Source organism: Vombatus ursinus, unplaced genomic scaffold, assembly GCF_900497805.2.
Source record: "Vombatus ursinus unplaced genomic scaffold, bare-nosed wombat genome assembly UNPS02005659.1, whole genome shotgun sequence".
Classification (NCBI taxonomy): Eukaryota; Metazoa; Chordata; class Mammalia; order Diprotodontia; family Vombatidae; genus Vombatus; species Vombatus ursinus.
The window spans coordinates 10,921,737-10,942,010 of NW_020945437.1; the positions used below are offsets into that span (position 1 = coordinate 10,921,737).

The window sequence follows — 20,274 nt, forward strand, 5'->3', positions numbered from 1 at the left end:
ATTCAAATTTTCAGATAACATAAAGCTTGACTGGATGGAACTCTTGACTAATGAAATTCTTTCTAACAGTGTTAGAACCTTCTCTGAAATGTATAGTCTTATAGAGTTGTTAGGTCATTGAGAAGTTAAGTGATTTGTCCAGGGTCACACAGTGTATCAAAAATAGGACTTAAATCCAAATCTTTCTTCCTCTAAGGTCGAATCTCTGTCTAGTACTACAGGCAAGGTGAGAATGCAACCAAAACAGCATAGACAGAATGGTAAGGAGGTGGGAGAACATTCCATGTTAGTTTTAGTTGAAGGAATCAGGTTGAAGGAATCAGGGATTTTATCTTGAGGAAAAAACAGATTTAGGGGAACCAAATCTGCTATTTTCAAGAATTTGGAAGGCTATCTCCTACACGAGGGATTAACCTTGTCCTGCTTGAACCCAGAGGGGAAAACTAGGAGGAGTTGGTAGAAGTTTCACAAACATAGATTTAGGTCAACACAAGAAAATCTTCCTTACAATTAGAAATATTCAAAAGTAGAATACACTGCCTTAAGAAGTGTTGGGTTTTGCCTCTTGCTGCCCAACACCAGCATCAGTGGGGCTCATCAAGTATAAAACAGATGGACACTTGGCAGGCAGAAAGGATTAGAAAGGATTTTCATTCACACACAGAGGATGAATTAGATGGCTTTAAGGTCCCATCCAATTGTTACATTCTCAAATTCTGTGTCTACATGTCTTCTCTTGAAGGTCTCTTTAAGTTCCTAATTCCATGACCCTGTGACATTATAAACTTTAGTACAAATTCCAGATGACAAATAAATTAATAATTACCAATAGACAAAATATGGCATAGCTTATCTTCCTTTTTGACTTAATTCCAATGCAATCCCTACCTATTTTATGTATCTGTGAGAGGATTCTGGGTATGTTGACCCTAGAGATGGATATAAAGTTTGTTGTGGTAGAGATGGTGGTGGTGGTGTTTTATTTAGTCCTGCCAGACTCTCCGTGACCCCATTTGGAATTTTCTTGCAAAGATACTGGAATGACTTGCCATTTCCTTCTATGGTTCATGTTATAGATGAGGAAACTGAGGTAAACAGGGTTAGATGACTTATCCAGGGTCACACAACTAGTGTCTGAGGCCAGATTTGAACTCAGGAAGATGAGTCTGGCACTCTATCCACTGCAGCACTTTGTTGTCACAGATATAGAGATACATTCATTTGGATATCAATAGAGATTAGTAGGTTTGTGACAAACTATGGAATGGTTTGAATGCCAAACTAAGAAGGTAGCTACAATATCCTGGAAGCAATAGGAAGCCATTGAAAGTTCTTGAGTGTAAGAGTACTTGGTCAGGCTTGTGCTTTAGGAAAATTATTTTGACAGCCATATGAAGGATGAATTGAAGAAGGGAGTTTCTGAAAACTAGGAATTCAATTAGGGAGTTGTTGAAATAGTCTACGAGGGGTAATGAGAATCTAAACTTGAGTGGTGGCTAGATGACTTGGGTGAAAGGGATGAATCTGGAATAATTCATCTAAATGCCTTTCTTCTTGAAATGTTGAGGCAGCCAAGGCAGTCCCATAGATCGAATGCTAGTCTTGGAATTACGAAGTCTTGAGTTCAAAATAGGATCTTTGCAGATGATTCTCAAGTCTATTTGTCTAGCCCAGGCTCCTGATCTCCAGTCTCACATCTCCCTGTTGGACACCTAGAACTGGATGACTCACAAACATATTAAATGTAACATGTCCCAAACTGATCTCATTATCTCCCCCCCCCCAAGCCCTCCCTCCTTCCTAACTTCCTTATTACTGTCTAGGGCACCACCAGCCTCCCAATTACTCAGGTTTACAGCATGTGGTCATTCTTAGCTTCTCACTCTCACCCTTGCACGTACAATATGTTGCCTGGTCCTGTGATTTCTACCTTTGTAACTTTTTTTGTATATACGCCCTTTTCTTCTTTGACACAGCTACTACGCTGTCTCTCCTTATCCCGCTATTGCCAGACTCCTAGTTTTTCTCCCTGCCTCAAGTCTCTCCCCATTCTAGTCCATGCTCCACTCAGCTGTCAAATTGACCTTAGTGTATCTGACCATGTCACCTCTCTATTCCATAAACTCTAGTGGCTTCCCGATAACTGCAGGATCAAATAGAAAATCCTCTGGCTTTAAAGCCCCTGACAACCTGGCCCCTTCCTACCCACCCACTCTTTCCACATTGTCGTCCTTGTTGTTTCACACACATGACAAGCTGTGTCCCAACTCTGATCATTTTCACAGCTAGCAGCCGTGTCTAGAATCCTCTCCCTCCTCATGTCCACCTCTTGGCTCCCCTGGATCCCTTCTAACCTCACCTGAAGCCCACCTTCTACAACGAGCTTTTGCTAGTCTTCCTTAATTCCCTCAGAGATTATCCCTAGTTTGTCTTGTATAGATCTTGTTCATACAGAGTTGTTTGTTTGTTTGTTTGTTTGTTTGTTTGTTTTGGCCTGTTGTCTGCCCAATTAGACTGTGGGTTCCTTAAGAGCATGGACTGATTGGGTTTTGTTGTTGGTTTGTTTTGTTTTGTTTTAACCTTTCTTTGTATTCCCAGTGCTTAGCATAGCAGTGACTCATTGTAAGTGCTTGATAAATGCTTGTGGACTTGACAGCAAATCCTGCCTCAGATACTTATTAGCTGTATGACCCTGGTGCAGTGACCTACCCTCTTTAAGCCTCAGGTTCCTTAATTTAAAATTGGAATAATAATAGTACTTATATTATAATGCAATTATAAAGATAATATCAGGTAAGATATTTAAAGCACTTTGCCAACCTTAAAGTGCTATATTATGTACCAGCTATTATAATACATACCAATTGTTGATGCTGTTCAATCATTCAGTTAGGTCTGACTCTTTGTGATCCCATGGACCACACTGTCCATGGGGTTTTCTTGGCAAGAATACTAGAGTGGTTTGCTATTTCCTTCTCCAGTGGATTAAAGCAAACAGGTTAAGTGACTTGCCCAGGACTACAAGCTAGTAAGTGTCAGAGGCTGGATTTGAATTCAGGTCTTCCTGACTCTAGGCCTAGTGCTCTGTCCACTGAGCCTTCTACCTGCCTCTATATATAAATTTCTCACAGATATAGATGTAGATAAAGACCAATAAGAATTCCATAAGTTAATTAGAATTTGAAGAACCCAATAAACCTTGGTGATCATTGGGTGGACAGCTGACAAGTTTCTTTTGCTTGTTGTTAGGGAGCAAACCAGTCCCCATGGCAAACCTTGGGTCTAGGAGAGTAACACATAAAGTATTTAGAATGCTCCCAGGTGCTTAGAATCCAGCAAAGGTGGCTGCAGAGTGGCTTTCAGGAATAAACATTTACTTCCTGCTAGATCCTCAAATTATTCTAGGCCCATGAGAAGGGATGCCCCAAAAAGATATTATATCACTATGCATGCTTTAAAAAGCACAATGTAACTGTGGAAAACCTGAGTGACCTTTCCTTGAAAGAGAAACACTTTATTGCTGTCTTTTTTTTTTTTCCGGGATGCTGGTCCTGATAATATGGCCCTGAAATGATTATTATTGTTATAGCATTTGACACATGAAGCTGTGCTGGATTATTATCCTGTCCCCCCCCCACACACACACACCACTCCCTTCTCCCACAGGCTCTTGGCTACCTCAACTCTCATTATTCTTTAAGCCAAGAAAAGGAAATTGAAGTGGGTTGAAGTAGGAGGTGTGCTTCAAGTAGTTATGGCAAGGGGGGTGGGGAACAGAGCAGCACTTCCTTCTCTAGTTAAAGCTAGGAAAAATCTGGATGTGGAGGGGCAAGGAGAGCTAGGAGATAGTGGTGGGGTTGGGGTGGAAATTGATCATTCTTTATGCTACGCTTGATGAAGACTTGAATGACTGTGTCATGGAGTGTAGAGTTTCAGAATAGTAATAGTGACTGTATTTATATAACCCTTTAACATTTACAAAACATTTTGCAAATCTCTCTCTCCTCATGTCTGACTTTACTTTAAGACTTAGAATAAACACAATCTTCTGTAGTAGGCTTTTCCACTCTTTTCCCACCCCACGATCATCACTAGTGCTTTCCTTCATAGGTTATTTCCCCTTTGTACTCTGGGTCTATCTATCTATCTATCTGTGTATGTAGCTGTTTGCATGTTACTTCCTAATTAGAATGTGAGCTCCTTGTGGAAAGGGGCCATGTATTTGCCTTTCTTTGTATCTCTACCATTTAACCACAGTCTAGCATATAGCAAATACTTAATAAATGCTTGTTAACTTGACTAGGTAGTGCCTCCTATGAGCTCCACATCAACCTTGTAAGATGAGTTCTACAGGCAGCATTATACCCATTTTGCAAATGAGGAAATTGAGACTCAGATAAGTGATAGTGAGAGGAATTTTAACTTAGATCTTCCAAATTCCATCACCTGTACTAAGAGTACTGGTCTAGGAGTCAGGAGAATTTGATTCTAAACCTAGCTGTGTCATTAACTACTTATGTGGGAAAGTCATTTTCCTGCTCTGATCTTCAGTTTCCTGCTCTGTAAAATTAGTAGGTACAACTAGATAAGCCCTAGAATCCCATCCAGCTTTAGCAATGAGTGACTAATTTGGGTGGCTGTTCTCCATTTGGTTTCCCATGGTTAAGAGAACTTTGACTGAAGTGGGATAATTTTCTTTAGTGATTTGTAGTTTTCTGAAAGGCTTTTGAGGAAAAAAAAAATAAGAGACTAGAAAGTTTTAATGGGCCACAAAGCACACAACCATCGGTTTAAGACAGTGATGAGTCCAAGTGAATTGAATGTCATTGTATAAAAGACATGGCCAAAGGCTCTACGGACATCTAAAGGTAAATTAAGCTCAGAGGTAAAGAAAACTGTCCAGAGAAAAATAGTCGTCAGTGAAGTATAGTACTGGACATGCCAATTTAGAGGAACAGAGGGCTCCATCCCTTAGAATACTCAGCTGAAAATTCTATACCAAGAACTGTATGACAGACAGAATTGTAATTAGAAGAATTATGCATAATTATTAGTATGGGAAAGCTATTTGGTGATATGGGCTCTGCCCATACAATTTTTAAGAGGGAACATTCCTCAACCTCTAATAATAATCAAGTTCATGTTAAATATGCTTATGCCATGGTCCTTTTCACTCTTGCTGCCCCCAGCTCTAGATGTCTTTATACAGGAGAAAGAAAGCCCTTAAAAACTTCTGAGCAACTTAATTGTTAGATAATAATCCTTATAGAAATGCTTAGCACACTTTTATGTAGCAATTTCAGAAATGCAAAGTGCTCCCTCCAAGATAACCATGTGAGTTTAGAGAAGTACACTTGCTAATTGCTCCGTTTTACAGATGAGTAAACTGAATCTGAGAGAGGTTAAGTAACTTCTCCGTAAGTCCATAGCTAGCAAGTATCAGAGCCTGAAATCTTGATAATGAGATGCTTTGTGTTCCACAGTCTGTCAGACAGTCCTTGTGACTTCTAGCTTTCCAGACATGTTCCATTCTAGTCCTTCTGACACGAAAGCCAGAGAGGAAAATCAGAAATCTTATGGTGTGGTAGCTGCCAACATCATGGTCGTGGTGATCCTCACCATCATCATCCTCATGTTGTACGGTCGTTTCAGTTATGGTCTTTTTTAAGTATATAGTTTAATTTATATATATTATAGATAATATATAGACATATCACTGCATATATTAAATACAGATATGTTATATAATATATAAATGTTAGATTATACATTATATAATAAATATTAGATTACATATTACATGCAAACATCATATGTTATATAATCACTTCAGTTATGTCTTACTCTTTATGATCTCACAATTGGGGTTTTCTTGGCAAAGGTATTAGAGTGGTTTGCATTTCCTTCTCCAGCTCATTTTACAGATGACGAAACTGAGGCAAACAGGGTGAAGTGACTTGCCTAGGGTCACACAGCTAGTAAATGTCTGAGGCTGGATTTGAAGTCAGGTCTTTCTGACTCATGGCACTCTATCCACTGCGCCACCTAGCTGCCCCCTATCATAATCATAGCTGAACACATTTATATCATTGAAAGTTTCGTAAATGTTTATATATATATTGTCTTGTTTGATACTCTGGCAACAACTCTATAAGAGAGGGGCTACACTTATGCCCATTTTACAGATGAGGAAACTGAGATAGACAGCAGTTCAGTGACTTACCCAGGGTCAGTCATATAGCTAGTAAGTATCTGAAGTAAACTTTGAATTCAGATTTTCCTGACTGAATGTTTGGCACCATATTCATTAGGCTACCTACCTTCTTCTAAAAATGTATTTGAATAGCAATTATTTTTGCCTGTTGCTGTACTAAGCCACAGTGTAGATTTGCAGTCAGGGGACTTGGGTTTAAATCTTGGCTGTGCTACTTATTAGCCAAATTACATTGGGTACTTCAATCTTCTGTTCTGGATCTCAACATTCTCATGAGCAAAATGAGAGGGTTGGACAGAGAATCCTTTCAACCACAAATCCTGTGACTCTAAGTCACTGATTAGGGTTCTTTTCTCTTATCTCAGTAGCCTCACTGCTCTAGATTTTTATCTCTAATGACCCTTTAAGTCACTCTGCGCAGGTAATGGGTTGGTGAAGTCTGAAGGAGTAACTAGCTTCCCACACTCAGAGTAGATTCAACTCCCTCCCCTACCAAAAGCTAATATTGCTCTTCTGATTTCAGAGATCAGATGTGCCAGTTTTTAGTATACTCTGTTAGTTACTGAGTCCAAGAAGAGATTAGCTGCATCAGGAGAGAAATATTCCATTTTCTCAAGGGTTTAGCCATTCTTCATAATTGACTAAGTTTCTAGCCAGCAGAGATTGTCATTTAAAAAAAAAAAGACCTTTATAGGACTAAGGAGTAGCACAGTGTTTCAAAAATAATATATATTTAATAAATTTTGGTGACCTTATAAATTAGAATATCAAGTAAATGAATTGTTGTTTCATTGAGTATATGCTTTATTCATTTAACCTTTAGACAAACATTTATTGGGTGTCTACAATGCATTGTCCAATGGGTTCACTTGGCTCGTGTTTATGATATTAAATCACATACAGAATCCGAGTATAAAATGATGTGACTTTTTAAAAGGGAACAGAACTTCAACATCCAATTTAATGTTGCCCCTTTTAAGTGCTCTCATTAAGAAGTTTATCATTTCTTCCAGCCTGGCCTAGATTTTACCCTACAACAGTTTTAAGAGGTAATCAACCATCTTCTACTTAAGTCCAGTGAGAGGGAGCTTGCTGAGTCATGAAGCAGCCCATTCCATTTGGGGATAGCTTTAATTGGTCAGGAGGTTTTATTTTCATGGAGCCTAAATCTGCATTATCTATACCCTGCAGCCTTGTTCTTAATTGTATCCTCTGGAGAGAAGGAGAACAAGATTAATTCCTCTTCCACATGACCTTTAAGATACTTGAAGATGACCATAGAGTGAAGACACCTTCAGTCTTCTTTTCTCCTTTCCTTCAACTGACAACCATATGGCATCTTCCCCTCAACATCATCCTGGTCACTCCTCTGGTAGTTCTAGTTCATTAATGTAAATTATTTTCAAGTCTTCTTGTATATCTCTCTACAATGGACTGGAAAACAGGGACTGGCCACATCTTTTAATTTTAGTGTAAAAGTTGTGCTTAGCACATACTAGGTGTTCAATAAATGTTAATTATGTATTAAATTATTATCAATATAATGACTATTCATGAATCCTGAAGACTGATTATAAAGCATTCTATCCATGACAGAGAGGTAATAGATTCAAGGTACAGAATTTAAATATATGTATGTATGTGCATATATGCACACACATGCTTACATACATATACATATACATACACATATATACATATATGTTATTGATGGAAAATATATACATATATAACACAGTTATTGATGAAATTATAAATGTGTGTGTATGTATATACATATATAAGTGGGTATCTGTGTCTGTATGTATATATTATACAGCCCTTAATGGAAGTTATTTTGCTTGACTATGCATATTTTTTGGCAAGAAATTTATTTTCTTTTTTTTTTCCCAAGGAGATGGGAGGCAGGATGGAGGAAAACCATTTCTGTTAATTTTTTAGAAAAAGAGAGATGGAAGGTGCTATAGATATGAAATATTGCTTTTATTTTCAGATGAGGTCACTGTATTATTAGCTTTATTTAACTGTTTTAATTTGTTACAAGAGATTTCTCCTTAAGTGGTACTCATCTGTAAATATTTGTAATGTAAAAACAAAACATAAACAGAAAGAACTCAGAGTACTGGTGTTATTAATACTCTGTAACTACTGAAAATGACTGTTTGATGTACTGGAATGAACTAATGTCCTGGAATGAACTAATGTACTTTTGAAAGTACATTAAGTTTTACTAGATTGTTGTCTTTTAGATTTTCCATGTCTTATCCAGACACCAAATTATTATTCAATCATTGCCTAGCTTTGTCCTCAGTAAATAAATCAACCATCAAACATTTAGCAAGTGAAAGTGACTACTGTGTGCCAAGCACTGGGAATACAAGTTTTTATTGTTCAGTCATTTTCAGCCATGTCTATAAGATGGCAAAGAACTAAGTCTTCATTCTAGGCATGGGGAAGAGTAATTAACAGAGAGAAGTCAGCGCTTCATTACAGTACAAAGGTAAAGCCGTAAGTGTTGGCTTTAGAATAGGAAGGGACTTGAGAAATTATCTAGCTCAATTCTCTAATATTATGAAGAAAAAAACAAGTCTAAGAGAAACCAAGAGCATATCCCAATGTCAGATAACAAGTAGCTGACCAGAGCCCAGGGTGTTCATTCTACTACTCTATTGAGAAATTCTCAGGGGCTATCCATTATGTATAGGATAAAATTCAAGTTCCTTATCTTGGCATCCAAAGCCCTTTTTGATTCAAGAAATTTATTAAACACCTGTGCTCCAGTTATTTCAGTTATGACTAACTTTTCATGACCCCATTTGGGGTTTTAAGTGACATGTCCAGAGTCACACAGATAGCAAGTGTCTGAGGTCAAATTTTAACTCAATTTACCTGACTCCAGGCTGGTACTCTATCCATTGTACTGCCTAGCTGCTCATATTAAGTACCTACCATATGCAAAACCTGGATAACTCTCTAAGTTTTTCTAACCTGAGTTCCATGAACTCTGTCTAGATTTAGATCAAGATATATCTATAGCAGATATATATATATATATGTGCATTATAATACACATGAATGCACACACACATACATATATATGTAACATATACATACACGCACACACACATATACTCTAAGACTATAGGTTACAGGGCATATGCCTGTCTTCAGAGGTAGAAAGAGCTCTCACACCAGGATTTCCCCATTCCAGTGAAATCACAAGTCCACTAGCCCAACATTTGCCAAGCTGAGTTCTAGGTGAAATATAAAGATTAAATGCGACATTACCCTTATGGTACTTCAAATATAGGTTAATTACTGATTCCTATTCACTAGAAACTTAGATATATATGGATATTAATACATATACATAATGTATATATGTATATAATAAGTACTTAATAAATGCTTCATGATTTATTTACTTAGCACAAAACTAGGCAACTATTGAATAATAAATATAAAATTATTATTGTTGTTACTATTATTATTTAAGCCATTTTAATGGAAATCTGTCTACAATATATTGTATTTCCCTGCCTTCTTAAGGTGAGTGATAAAATTGAACCATTCTGGATGACTCTAGGCCATCATTATGAAGGTTAATCATTGTATTAAGAGGCAATGCAGCACAGCCTAGTTCTAGTTTTCCTCTCCCTAATTTTAAGCTCTCAATTGTTTTTTCCTCTGTGCTGATTGTGCCTTGTACTAAGTCCCCCATTTCCATTCTCTTCATTTCATCAACCTAAGACTTCAGTTTTGTCCTCTGTAAAATGAAGGGTTATATTATATGAGCTTTCAGGTTCCTTCTAGTGCTGTATCAATGGTCCTGTAAGTAGTAAAGAAGAATTTGAGAATCCTAAGCCAGTAGACTTCATTACTCTTTGAACTCAGACATGTCATTCATCTTTGCTCAGCAGACGAAATGAAAAGTAAAGCTCTGCCACTCAGAAAAGGGAGCTGCTTAGGTGGACAATAAAATACATTTTGCATGACTTGACATATGTAATTGATATCATATTGCTTTGGTTCTCAATGGGTGGGGGAGGGTCAGGAGGGTAGGAGAGAATTTGGAACTCAAAATTTTAAAAACACCTGAATATTAATTTTTTAAAAATGTAATTAGGAAATTATATATATATAATTACTAATATATAAATTTATATTATTTATATATTTATATTATATATAAATGTATATTTATTTATAATATAAATATAACTTATTTATAATATATAAATTATATATGTGTGTGTGTATATATATACATATATATATATACATATATATATATATATATAAATATAATAAAGATAAGGATTGGAGATGTAAAAAAAAAAAACCTTTACCCTACCCTCAAGTATTTGGCCTAGGGAGGTAGTCTATTTTAATTTTCTAGCTATCTGTGTAATGATTATTATCTGATATGATTCTTCAGTTTCTTTTAAGGAGCTTACATTTCTCAAATGTTTTACAGTCTATAGTGCTTTCCCCCCACACCAACCCTGTGAAATATGTAGTGTGAGTGTTAACTTCCACATTTTATGGAAGATGTATCTAAAGCTCAGAGAGGCCAAGTGACTTGACCTTGGTCAAATAAGCAGTCCCCAGAATTTCAGAAAAGTCCATGACACAAAAAGGTTAAGAAACCTTATTTTAGATATTGTTTCACACTGTTTCATATGCCTAATTCATTTCTTTTTATTTTTTAATTAATTTTTTTATATTTTGAGTTCCAAATCCTCTCTTTACCTCCAGCCCCTCCTTTACACATTGAGAAGGCAAGCAATGTGATATCAGTTATACATGGGAAGTCATTCAAAACATATTTCCATATTAGTCATGTTGCAAAATCAACAACAAACAAAAAAAGAAAAAATAAAGAAAGTGAAAAAAGTATGCTTCGATCTACACTCAGAATCCCTCAGTTTTTCTTTCTGACGATAGATAGCTATTTCCATCATGAGTCCTTTGGAAATATCTTGAATCTTTGTCTTGATGAGAGTAGCTAAGTCTTTCACAGTTGATAATCACTACAGTAGTGCCGCTACTGTGTGTACTGTTCTGGTTCTGCTCACTTCACTTTGTATTAGTTCATATAAGTCTTCCCAGGTTTTTCTGAAACCATTCCATCATTACTTCTTACAACACAATAATATTCCATCACAATCATGTACTACAACTTGTTCAGCCATTCCGCAATTGATGGGCATCCCTCAATTTCCAATTCTTTGCCACCACAAAAGGAGCTAGTATAAATATTGTTTCTATATATAGATCCTTTTCCTTTTTAGCTTTGATTTCTTCAGGATATATACCCAGTAGTGGTATTGCTGGGTTTAAAGGGTCTGCAGTTTTATAGCCCTTTGGGTATAATTCCAAATTGTTCTACTGAATGGCTAGACTGGTTCACAACTCCACCCACAGTACATTATTGTATGTATTTTTTCCACATCACCTTCAACATTTGTCATTTTCTTTTTCTAGCACATTAGCCAGTCTGATAGGTGTGAGGTGGTACCTAGGAGTTATTTTAATTTACATTTCTCTAATCGTTAGTGATTTAGAGCATTTTATATGACTATTGATAGCCTTGATTTCATCTTCTCAAAACTACCTGTTCATATCCTTTGACTATTTACCAATTGAGGAATGGCTCTTATTTTTATACATTTAGCTCACTTCCTTTATACATTTCAGAAATGAGGGCTTTGTCACAGAAACTTCCCATAAATTTTTCCCAGTTTCCTCCTTTCTTCTAATATGAGTTACATTGGTTTTATTTGTGCAAAACCTTTTTAATTCCATGTAATCAAAATCATTTGTTTTACTTTCTTTGACCCTCTCTATCTCTTGTTTGGTCATAGACTCTTCCCTTATCCATAGATAAGGTGGCATAGTGGATAGATTGCCAAGGTTAGAGTCAGGAAGACTCATCTTTGTGAGTTCATGTCTGATCTCAGACACTTCCTAGTTGTGTGACCCTAGGCAAATCACACAATCCTGTTTGCCTCAGTTTCCTCATCCATAAAATGAGCTGGAGGAGGAAATGGCAAACCACTCCAGTATCTTTGCCAAAAAAAAACCCAAATGGGGTCACAAAGAGTAGGACACAACTGAAACTGAAGAACAACAATATCCATGAGGTACATTTTTTCATGTTCCCCTAATCACTTATGATATCATCTTTTATTTCTAAATCATGTGCCCATTGACCTTATCTTGGCATATGGTGTGAGAAGTCAGCCTAGGCCTGGTTTCTGCCCAAATTTTTCCAGTTTTCCTAGAATTTTTCATCAAATAATGAGTTCTTGCCCCAAAAGCTTGGATCTTTGAGTTTATCAAATGCTAGTTTACTGTGGTCATTTACTACTGTATATTGTGTAGCTAATCTATTCCACTGACCCACCACTCTATTTTTTAGCCAGTATCAGATTGTTTTGATGATTTATGTTGTAAAATAGTTTGAAATCACTCCTAGGCTGCTTTTTTTCACATTTTTTTCATTGATTTCCTTGATATTCTTGACCTTTTGTTCTCTTTCAGATGAATTTTGTTATTATTTTTCTAGCTATGTAAAATAATTATTTGGTAGTTTGATTGGTATGACAATGAATAAGTAAATTAATGCTCAATTAGTTTCAAATTCTCTCTACATTATAATTAATCTGATCTAAAATTCACATAAATACTACTTGAAGAACTCAAGAATGTTTCTTTGCTTAAGATCATGGATTTAGGGTTAGAATGAGTCTCAGAGATCTTTTCCCTCTCTCCATCACCTACCCCAGTGTAGAAGATGTTCTCTTTGTCCAAATGTTTATGGGAAATGTTCTCTTTTATCTTCCAGGATCTAATACAAAATCCTCTGCTTGGCATTCAGAGCCCTTTTTACCCTAACTTCCTACCTTTCTGGTCTTCTTATACCTTATTCCCTAATATGAACTCTGATCCAATGACATTGGCCTCCTGGATGTTCCATGAACAAGCCTTTCCCAACCCCTTTTAATTCTAGTCCCTTTCCTTTTCTAATTATTTCCTATTCATCCTTTATATAACTTGTTTGTACATTTTTGCTTGTTTGTTGTTTCCCCCATTAGATTGTGAGCTCCTTTAGGGCAAGGAGAGTTTTTTGCCTCTTTTTGTATATCCAGTGTCTAGCTCAGTGCCTGGCACATAGTGGACACTTTTATTGATTGACCAACTGGCCTCAGTGGACAGAACAGGAAACAGTGGAATAGAAGGTATAATGAAACTAATGTATATAAATAGACATTATGTATAATATAAAATGAAGGGGGAAAAATCTAGCAATCAATCCTTTTTTTCTGGGTAGGCAGAATAGTTAATCTGGACTTTACAAAGTAATGCTGAAATACAAGGCCCCACCCACTTCATTGGTATGGGCTGGGGCAGGGGAAAAGGTGGGGTAAATGCTGAAGATGCCTATGAAAAGATGTGCTTTCTTTTTTTGTTTGTTTATTTTGTCTAATTTTTGCCTGAATTACTCTCTAGAATCACAGAATCTCAGTGTTGAAATGGAGCTCAGAGATCATCCAAATCAAATTATACCTGAATGGTATTTTGGTATACAGAATCCCTAATCAGTGGTCATCTACTTCTCTTGAAGACCTCCAGGGACAGGGAATTGACTTCCTCTAGAACAAGAGAACTTAACCTTGGGAATCTCTCTCATAAGCAGATTTTAGGGGGCTTTTGAACATGGATGAGAAAATATATACTCCTTTATTTTCACTAATCATTGGTTTCCTTTGTAATTCTAAATATTTTATTTTATACATTAAAAACATAATCCTGAGAAGGAATCCATAGGTTTCATAAGACTACCAAAGTAGTGTATGACACAGGAATGGTTAAGAATTCCTACTTTAAGGGGCAGCAAGTGGCACAGTGGATAGAGAGCCGGCCATGAAGTCAGGAAGACCTGAGTTCAAAGAATGGCCTCAGACCAAACACTTGACACTTACTAGCTGTGTGACCCTGGGCAAGTCACTTAACTCCAATTGCCAAAAAAAAAAAAAGAATTCCTACTTAACTTAATATTTGTTATTCATACCCAACCTCTGTTCCTGGTTTCCACATCCCTCTTATTTCTGATGCATCCCATCAGAGATTATCTCCAATTGATCTGTATGTGCCTTGTTTGTATGCAGTTCTTAGTGTGCTGCCACCCCAACTGGACTGTAAGTTCTTCAAGGACAGGGCTAGTGTTTTTGTATCCACTGTGCCTGGCACGTAAGTGCTTAATAAAAGCTTGTTTCTTGACTTGGAGAGGTGGGAGCCTGTGTGTGCAGAATGTTATATATACTGTCAAAGGTACTTACTGTGTTAGTTGGGATTTTTTTTTTTTTGCGAGGGAAGACACATGGAATAAAGTGTTGGAGGTGTGTTTGGAAAAGTCTGATGTAAAAACACAAGGCATCAATAAAATAGTGTTCCAAATTAAAAAATATATATATTATTCATCAGCTAATGACCCTTCTTTTAAAAAAAATTACACACACACACACACACACACACACACACACACCCTGTCCTCAAGCATTTGGCTTAGGGAGGTAGTCCATTTCAGTTTTCTAAGATTTCTTAACCTTTCTTTGTGGTATGGACTCCTCCGGAAATCTGGTGAAGCCCACCTCCGAAGAGGTAGCCATTTCTTCCATGGGCAGCTTGAATTGTTCATTTTTTTTCTTCTAGTGAGCTGTCATTTTCTTCTCTCTACCTTCTACGCAGGGATATTGGTTCTATCATCCAGGTCCAGTCTGCTTTTACATAACAGTACTTCAAATACATGAGGAAAGCTACATCATACTATTAACCCCTTCTCCCCAGCCAAATCATCTCTTTTCTAGGCTAAATGTGTCTATATGTTCCTTCAATTGATCTTTTGTGCAACAAGGTTTCAAGTTTGCTTACCTTTCTGGTCACCTTCAACATACCAATATACTTCCTAAATGGTTGTGTATAATACTCCAGTACTTGTTTTTAAGAGTAAATTTTGAGTAAGAGGAAGATGTTTCCTAAGGATCACTACAGTAAGGACTTATAACTTCATTGGCCGCAGATTATGACATCTTTATAATTTGTAGTTTTAAATAGTTGCCTAATACATAGTGAGTGTAAATGGTTTGATGGCAAAGCAGATACTATCAGAGATGGGATTTCTTTTTACTTTTTTTAATCCTGTTTAATATTTCGTTTTCCCCAATTACATGTAAAAACAATTTTAACATATTCTTTTAAAATTTTGAATTCCAAATTCTCTCCCTCCCTCCTCTTCCCCCCCCATTGAGAAGGCAAGCAATTTGACGTAGGTTATACATGTATAGTCATGTGAAACACATTTCCATGTAAGTCATTCAGTGAAAGGAAACAGACCAAAAACAAAAACAAAAACAAACAAACAAAAAAAAAACAAGAAAAAAAACAAAGTAAAGAAAAAGTATCTTTGATTTGCATAGGCTCTAACAGATATTTCTCTGGAAATGGACAGCACCTTTCATCATAAGTCTTGCACAATTGTCTTGGATCATTGTATTGCTTAGAATAGCTAAATTATTCATAATAGATCATCATACAATATTGTTGTTACTGTGTACAATGTTCTTCTGGTTCTGCTAATTTCACTTTACATCAGTTCATGTAAGTCTTTCTATATTTTTCTGAGAGCATCTTGCTCATCATTTCTTAAAGCACAATAGTATTCTATCGCAATCATATACAACAACTTGTTCAGCCATTCTCCAGTTGATGGGCATCCCCTAAATTTCCAATTCTTTGCCACCACTAAAAGAGCTGCTATAAATATCTTTGTACACATTGGTCCTTTTTTGTTTTTTACAGAGATGGTATTTGAATACATGGGTTAGAAGTTAGGAAACACAACTTAGTTTTTCCTAGCTGGAATCTTGGGAGCCAGCCGTTTGATGATGGTTATTGTCCTTTTCCTTAATCTACAGAAAGATCCTCCTGGGTGGTGTCAGTTCAATGAGCCATGTCTGTCAGCAACTTGTTCATCCTTCATATGGGCTGTCACCAAATAAGCTTAAATTTGAAAGCTACTCTAAGGTGGAGAGGATGCCAACCCACTCATCAGTCACAGATTATGTCTGACTGAAAGAGCGTGCCTACTGGGAAATGTACACAGAAACTGATCTTGCTACTCTGGCAGCTTGCAATTCCTGTTGATCAGGTCAAGGATCACAGCTCTGTTAATTGGCAACAATTTCTTGGATCTGAGGACATCAGCCCGAAGGGCTGCCTTGCTGCTTGGAGAGGTTGCTCCCTGGGGAAGAGATCTGGTGATCTCTCAGAGCAGCTGACACCTGTCTGTGGGTGATTGTCAGGGAATTACAATGATTCATCCATGGAAAGCCTGTAGAGATTTTTTTCTCCCTTTCTAGCTATGTTTTCCTCTCCTCCACTGTGGTTTGTCAGTGCAGAGAAGGAAGGCAGTGAAGAGGGACTGGGGAGAAAAGGTGTTGGAAGTAATAAGGGAAGGTGTGAATGCCTTTTAAATTACTTCCTCCTAGAATTTAGATAAGCTTTCTCTAAAAAGCTATGATGATGAGGCAGAATCCATCTGGCTTCCAAACTTTATTTAAAAAACAGAAAAGCTCTTTGAACACATTGTGATTTGAAACACATGCTGCATTAACTGTGTAACCACCTAGGAGTTCCTTTCAGTCACTGCTTCCCAGAGACATTCACACTTCCTCAGAGTAGGGTGTGCATACATACTACGGGTGGCAGAGGAGGAAGGGGGGAAGGAGCAATAAGGAAAGTCTATCAATCCATTTCACGTTATTCCAAGATTTAAAATTGAAAGGTACCTTGGAGTTCATCTAGCTCGGAGATTCTTAACCTGAGATCCACGGATAAGGGAGGGGAGAAGAGCTGTGAACTTGGATGGAGAAAGAAAATTACATCTTTATTTTCACTAACATCTAAGTGAAAATTGACATTTCTTTCAATTATGTAAAAATATCATTCTGGAAGAGTTCTGTAAGTTTCAGCAACTGCCAAAGTGGGCCACAATGCAAAAAAGTTTTAAGAACCCCTGGTGTTGGCCATCTTGGGGAGGGAGGAGAGGAGAGAGAGAAGGAGAAAAGAAATTGGAATTCAAAATCTTATAAAAGTGAATGTTGAAAAAATAAACAATTAATTATTATTTTTTTAAAAGAAGAACCCATGCTGTAATTCATCCACCTCATTTTATACCAAATGAATTACAATCCTAAGAGTAGAGGATATCCTCACTATCTCTTCATAACCTTCCAAGCAAAACAATTTATTTCTGCCTTTCAATCTCCACCCCCCGAGGCCTTTCTCTCTGTTTGAATGGCTCCTCCCAGAAGCTACTTTTATGGAAGGAACCAAGACCAGCCATCTCTTCATTTCTCACCAACTTTCACTATAGACTTCTTCATCATGCCCCATGCCTGGTACCTTCCCTCCCTCTTCCCCTTTCAGCTCTTTTTCATGTGTTGTCTTTCTCAATTAGAATGTAAGCTTTTTGAGGTCGAGGACTATTTATCTATCTGTCTTTCTGCTTGTATTTGTATTCTCAATGCCCAGCACAGTGTCTGGCACATAGGAAATGCTTCATAAATGCTTGTTGATATATTGACTTTAGCTGGAGCATTCTAAGCTCAACAATATACCTTTAGAGCAAGACAGAAATGCCACTCATCCCAGTCTTTCCCTTCTGGAACCTGGGGCAGCTTCCACTCTCTGATGAAAGGAGGGGGATGTGTTTCATTATCTGTTCTCCAGAATTGAGACTGGCCATTACAACTGACTAGCATTTGGTTGCCTTTTAGTGTCATTTTTATTTAACTTATGGCAAGCTTGTATGTGTGTGTGTGTGTGTGTGTGTGTGTGTGTGTGTGTGTATGTGTGTGTAGTTCTTCTGCTTCTGCTTGCTAGTTTTTTTTTTCCTTATGGTAAAATGATATTCCATTACATTCATACATAGTTTACTCAGCCATTCCCCTTACCAATGGGCACCCATTTGTGTTTTACCTTTTTTTTTTTTTTGCTACCTTCTCTCTATGCCTCCAAAATACTGATATGGCATATATAGGGTTTTTCTGTCTTTGACCTCCTTTAGGCATATGACCCAAATCTGGGCGCAAAATTAGTCCTATGACTAATTTAGTGACTTTTCTCAAAGAACTGCAAATTGTTTTCCAGAACATTTATGCCATTTCATTGTTCCAACATGGTATGAGTGAGTTTGCATTCTCATAGCCCGCCAACACAGATTACTCCTATCTGTAATTATCTTTGCCACTTTGATGGGTATGAAGTATATATGAGTTATTTTTAATTTGTTTCTTATTACTAATCATTTGTGATTTTCACATATATCTACCAATAGTTCTCATTTCTCTTTTTGGAAAACTGTTCATAGTTTGATCCTTTTTTGGAGAGGCAACATGGTAAAGTAGGAAGAGACAGTAGAACTGAGATCAGAATATATAGATTTGAGCTCGCTTTTACCACTTTTTTTTTTAAACTTATTAACTGCGTGAGCTAGGGAATGTCCCTGGAGCATTCTGACCCTTTGTTTGCTCATAGGTAAAATATGGATTATAGCATTTGCTCATTGATGTGAGAAAAAAAAAGATACCAAGTAAATTGAAAAGTTATATTTTTATATATGGCAATAAATTTAAAAGGCAAGCCTTCGAATCAGCAAGAAAGGTCTATGATCAAGTCTAACTCTAATTGTGGACAAATCAATTAGTGTTAGCTTTCTAACACTATTGATAGGAGTTTTCACACTGGGAGTTCACTACATTAATCAATTAACCTGTGAAGGTCTGGACCTGCAGAAAGGTGATAGGTAGGTAGATAGCTAGCTAGCTAGCTAGACAGATAGATAGATGATAGATACATACATACATACGTACATACATACATACATACATACATGGATGATAGGCATACTATAGTTATCTATGAAAAAGGATTCATTTTAACTTTATTGTTGTTCCATTGTACATAATCCCTTTTTAGTTTTTTTTACCTTAAAAAGTCACACAATTCTTTATAAGTTTCAAATAATCCCATAATGACATCAAACTCCTCAGAGTAGTTGATACTTTGGCTTGCTTTCAATGTCTGTTGGTTTCACTGAACTGATAAATTTTGTCTTTACAATATTGTTTTCTTGATTCCAGTGAATAGACCTTTATCAACTGATTAATCAGCAAATATGAATTAAAAACAAGACCCTCTTTCAGACTAAGCTCTGAGAGGAAATAAAAATACTCAGGCTAATTATGGAAATATTTATTGACATATTATAATGATTCCCATTAATTTGTAGTATTTTAATGGGAATGTTTCTTTTCTAGGGGAAAAGAGATGGATTCTGTTAAGTCAAATCAAGGCAACAAACATTTGTTAAGTGCCTTCTCTATTCCAGGTGCAGTGCTAAGCACATACAAAGAAAAGGGGAGAGAGGGTCCCTGCCTTCAAAGAGCTTGCAGATTTTTGGAGGAGAAAATGTGCAAACAATTATATATAAATAAGATAGATAAAGAATAAATTAGAAATAATCTCAAAGGGTGGGCACTGGAAAATGAAATCTTCAAGGAGCTTGGTTTGGTGACAAGCACTATGAGGTAGATTGGTTGCCACTTTTTAGTAGTGTAATGATATATAAGTCACCCAACGTCTCTGAGCTTCACTTTCCTCACGTCTAGGAAAAGAAGACTCGTATTTGGGCTGCTTGTTTCATAGGGATCTTGTGAGGAAAAGGCTTTACAAACTTGGGAGCATTACATAAATATGAGTTATTAGTGCTGTAAAATACACACAAAAATGTAGCTTCCCTAAAACATATCTTGCAGCAGAAGGGCTTACCAAGTCTCTATCTTTATGAACAAATCATTAAACTGTTTCTTAAGAGTGAACATTTTGACACACCTATCATCCTAGAAATGAGTACCCCATTTTATCTTTTGAACAAGAACTCTCAGAACTGTGAGAAAAGAAAACTCTCAGTCGAATGCTATTCCCTGACCTTC

At 36.8% G+C, this 20,274-nt stretch overlaps 1 protein-coding gene across 3 annotated transcripts in view; it reads left to right on the top strand.

The window, feature by feature from the left end:
• Positions 1-20,274, top strand: part of DLG2 (discs large MAGUK scaffold protein 2) — a 1,559,742-nt gene that overhangs the window by 739,363 nt on the left and 800,105 nt on the right. The window lies entirely within an intron of this gene.